The 4,945-nt window shown below is 42.8% G+C and overlaps 1 pseudogene; it reads right to left on the bottom strand.

The window, feature by feature from the left end:
- Nucleotides 1-2,092: 2,092 nt before the first annotated feature.
- Nucleotides 2,093-3,999, bottom strand: LOC106576142 (glyoxalase domain-containing protein 4 pseudogene; annotated as a pseudogene).
- Nucleotides 4,000-4,945: the final 946 nt, after the last annotated feature.

Here is a 4,945-nt window from a genome sequence, read left to right as displayed (position 1 = left end):
GATAGGCTACCCGTCCTGTTGGGGGAGGACGCAGAGAGCTGTGGGTTGGCAGCGCACTACATTGCTGCCTGCCATAAGTTGAGGGACAGTGTCTGACAGACCAATCAACCTGCACATGTACTCTACTCTATGCTTATTGTTATTGTTGAATGTATGGTTATTTTGACCCTTGGTTATTGTTGTTACTGTTGTCCCGTTGACAATTTTGATTCTCATTTTATTTATTTTTTATATTGTAAATATCCAAAATAAGCTTTGGCAATATGTATATTGTTACGTCATGCCAATAAAGCGAATTTAATTGAATTGAGAGACAGAGAGAGAGACAGAGAGAGAGAGACAAAGACAGAGAGAGAGAGAGACAGACAGACAGAGAAACAGAGAGAGACAGAGAGAGAGAAAGAGAGAGAGAGAGAGACACACAGAGAGAGAAACAGAGAGAGAGAGAAACAGAGAGAAAGACAGAGAGAGAGAGAGAGAGGAGAGAGATGTCACTTGCTTTGGCAATGTTAACCTCTTGCATCTAGACGTTCCGCTAGCGGAACCCCGTTCCGCCAGCGGAACCCCTAGCCAACAGCCAATGGCATCGCATGGCGCGAAATACAAAACCAACTAAAATACCACAATTCAATTTTCTCAAACAATCAACTATTTTACACCATTTTAAAGATAAGACTCTCTTTAATCTAACCACATTGTCCGATTTCAAAAAGGCTTTACAGCGAAAGCAAAACATTAGATTATGTTAGGAGAGTACATAGACACAAATAATCACACAGCCATTTTCAAAGCAAGCATATATGTCTCATAAACCCAAACCACAGCTAAATGCAGCACTAACCTTTGATGATCTTTTGATGATGTTTTGTTCAATCAAGTTCATATTTATATTAAAAAAAACAGCTTTTTACATTAGCATGTGATGTTCAGAACTAGCATACCCACCGAAAACTTCTGGTGAATTTACTAAATTACTCATGATAAATGTTGACAAAATACATAACAATTATTTTAAGAATTATAGATACAGAACTCCTTTATGCAATCGCTATGTCCGATACAAAAATAGCTTTTCGGCGAAAGCACATTTTGCAATATTCTGAGTACATAGCTCGGCCATCACGGCTAGCTATTTTGACATCGGCCAACTTCGGGGTCACCTAAACTCAGAATTACCATTAGAAAAATTGGATTACCTTTGCTGTTCTTCGTCAGAATGCACTCCCAGGACTTCTACTTCAACAACAAATGTTGTTTTGGTTCCAAATAATCCATACTTATATCCAAATACCTCCGTTTTGTTCGTGTGTTCAGGTCACTATTGAAGGGTAACGCGCGAGCGCATTTTGTGACAACATTTTTTCCATTACCGTACTTAGAAACATGTCAAACGCTGTTTAAAATCAATATTTATGCTATTTTTCTCGTAGAATAGCGATAATATTCCAACCGGGCAACGATGTATTCATTCAAAGAGAGAAAGAAAAAAATGGCGAGTTCTCGTGACCGCGCATCTCCAGTCTCACTGTCCCCAGGCTGACCACTTACAAACTCTGCTCCTATACTTTGCCCAGAGACAGCAGACACCCCATTCCACTTTCTGGCGGCTTTAGAGAGCCAATGGAAGCCTTAGAAAGTGTCACGTAACAGCACAGATGCTGTAATTTTGATAGTGATGCAACAGAAGGACAACAAATTGTCAGACAGGGCACTTCCTGCATGGAATCTTCTCAAGTTTTTGCCTGCCATATGAGTTCTGTTATACTCACAGACACCATTCAAACGGTTTTAGAAACTTTAGGGTGTTTTCTATCCAAATCTACTAATTATATGCATTTTCTAGTTTCTGGGCAGGAGTAGTAACCAGATTAAATCGGGTACGTTTTTTATCCGGCCGTGAAAATACTGCCGCCATCCCAAAGAAGTTATCACGTTTCCCATGCCAATAAAGCCCCTTGAATTGAATTGAGAGAGGCAGAGAGAGAGACAGAGAGAGAGATTGAGACAGAGAGAGAGAAAGAAAGAGACAGAGATAGAGAGAGTTTGAGTTTAATAAAACTTTATTGGGTCTGGGAACCCACAACACAAACACTCAAACAACAACGCAGATCTCATGAGCATCTGAATCAGCCCAAATGACCACTTCTACTGTATTCTTTCCAGGGGTGTCCAGGTAACCAAGATAGTAAGAATTTTCTGGTTTCACTTTGTCATCAAGGCTTCAAGATCTGCCAACTGCTCACGTGGACAAGAGAATGCTATCCGCCCGAAGGCTGTCCCATGATCTACTGCCCTAACAATGTTGTGAAGCTCTAGTTTACACTGAATGTCTGTGAATCCCATCAGCACAGTCTTCTTCTCCTCATTTCTCTCTTTCACCTTCATCCCCAGAAGGGAGGAGCAGCAGTGAATTGATTTCTGCAGGTCAGACCCTGCCAGACACACCTTCTGTACAGGATCATTGGGAGGCTGTTCTTTGTCCACCAGGTAGATGCGATAACTTCCTGGAGCCTCAGCCAGATAGAGGCTCTTTCCAACGTCAGTGAGGGGCCAAGCAAGCCGCTTACCATTGCTGACAGCCTGGCTAGACTACAGAGTTAAACCGAGGAAGTCATTGCCTAGGTGATATCCTCCCACTCCATAATTGTAGATCAGTTCAGCCACAAAGTCATCATCCTCTGCCCCAAAGCCGACCGTTGTCTTCTTCCATTTTCCATCATAAGGACCCTTACAAGTTGCGTTACATCCTTCTTCAAACTCTTTGTGACGCAAAATCTTTATGCTGAGCACATCTCTCCTCACCAGTCTTTTTATTTATTTATTTATTTATTTATTTCACCTTTATTTAACCAGGTAGGCAAGTTGAGAACAAGTTCTCATTTACAATTGCGACCTGGCCAAGATAAAGCAAAGCAGTTCGACAACATACAAAAACACAGAGTTACACATGGAGTAAAACAACATACAATCAATGATGCAGTAGAAGAAAAAAAAATAAGACTATATACAATGTGAGCAAATGATGTGAGATAAGGGAGGTAAAGGCAAAAAAATGCCATGGTGGCAAAGTAAATAAAGTATAGCAAGAAAAACACTGGAATGGTAGATTTGTAGTTTGAAGAGAGTTCAGAGATAAAATATAAATAATATGGTGCAAAGGAGCAAAATAAATAAAATAAATAAATACAGTAGGGGAAGAGGTAGTAGTTTGGGCTAAATTATAGATGGGCTATGTACAGGTGCAGTGATCTGTGAGCTGCTCTGACAGCTGGTGCTTAAAGCTAGTGAGGGAGATAAGTGTTTCCAGTTTCAGAGATTTTTGTAGTTCGTTCCAGTCATTGGCAGCAGAGAACTGGAAGGAGAGACGACCAAAGGAGGAGTTGGCTTTAGGGGTGACCAGAGAGATATACCTGCTGGAGCGCGTGCTACAGGTGGGTGCTGCTATGGTGACCAGTGAGCGGAGATAAGGGGGGACTTTACCTAGCAGGGTCTTGTAGATGACCTGGAGCCAATGTGTTTGGTGACGATTATGAAGCGAAGGCCAGCCAACGAGAGCGTACAGGTCGCAGTGGTGGGTAGTATATGGGGCTTTGGTGACAAAACGGATGGCACTGTGATAGACTGCATCCAGCTTGTTGAGTAGGGTATTGGAAGCTATTTTGTAAATGACATCGCCGAAGTCGAGGATTGGTAGGATGGTCAGTTTTACGAGGGTATGTTTGGCAGCATGAGTGAAGGATGCTTTGTTGCGAAATAGGAAGCCAATTCGAGATTTCACTTTGGATTGGAGATGATTGATGTGAGTCTGGAAGGAGAGTTTACAGTCTAACCAGACACCTAGGTATTTGTAGTTGTCCACAAATTCTAAGTTAGAACCGTCTGGGGAAATGTCTGGGGAAATGGCTCCCCAAATCCATCCTTACCTCCTACAACAATATTTTTCTGCTGCATAACAGACGCTATGTTCCCCTCTGGTACAAGCTGCAACTCAGTACCCATAACTTGGACAACTTGTTCCTCATCAACAGGTGCTTGTGGCTGCTCTACCACTGTCGGCCCACCTCTCCCACCTCTCCCTACATCAGTGGGCCCAGGCGTTACGAGGACCTCCCTCCGCTTTCTCCCTTTTAGGGCAAGCATGTTGCTTATGGCCAACATCCCAACACTCAAAACACAGTTGACTACCCGTACTAGCATAAGCCATATACAGTCTGTTGTCATACTTGACTTTAAACAATACCAACAAAGTCTGTTCCGGTGAGTCCAAAAACATAAACACCTGTCACCGAAATGACATAACCTGTTTCAGAGCCGGGTGTTTGAAACGACCCAACCTGTTTCAGAGCCGGGTGTTTGAAACGACCCAACCTGTTTCAGAGCCGGGTGTTTGAAACGACCCAACCTGTTTCAGAGCCGGGTGTTTGAAACGACCCAACCTGTTTCAGAGCCGGGTGTTTGAAACGACATAACCTGTTTCAGAGCCGGGTGTTTGAAATGACATAACCTGTTTCAGAGCCGGGTGTTTGAAACGACCCAACCTGTTTCAGAGCCTGATGTTTGAAACGACCCAACCTGTTTCAGAGCCGGGTGTTTGAAATGACATAACCTGTTTCAGAGCCGGGTGTTTGAAACGACCCAACCTGTTTCAGAGCCGGGTGTTTGAAACGACCCAACCTGTTTCAGAGCCGGGTGTTTGAAACGACATAACCTGTTTCAGAGCCGGGTGTTTGAAACGACATAACCTGTTTCAGAGCTGGGTGTTTGTTCGAGAGGTGGGACCAAGTCATTGTTTTACAAGTCACAAGTAAGTCTCAAGTCCCAAGTCAAGTCTCAAGTCAAGACCGTCAAGTATCAAGTCAAGTCTCAAGTCCTAAACTTTGAGTTTTAAGTCCTAAACAAGTCATAATAAGCTCTTCACCAAATGTAATACCATTTCATATTTTTA

The sequence above is a fragment of the Salmo salar genome, chromosome 17 (genome assembly GCF_965601325.2).
Source record: "Salmo salar chromosome 17, fSalSal1, whole genome shotgun sequence".
In the NCBI taxonomy this organism is placed as follows: domain Eukaryota; kingdom Metazoa; phylum Chordata; class Actinopteri; order Salmoniformes; family Salmonidae; genus Salmo; species Salmo salar.
The sequence above is the reverse complement of the archived record's forward strand: the minus strand, read 5'-3'. Positions and strand labels throughout refer to the sequence as shown.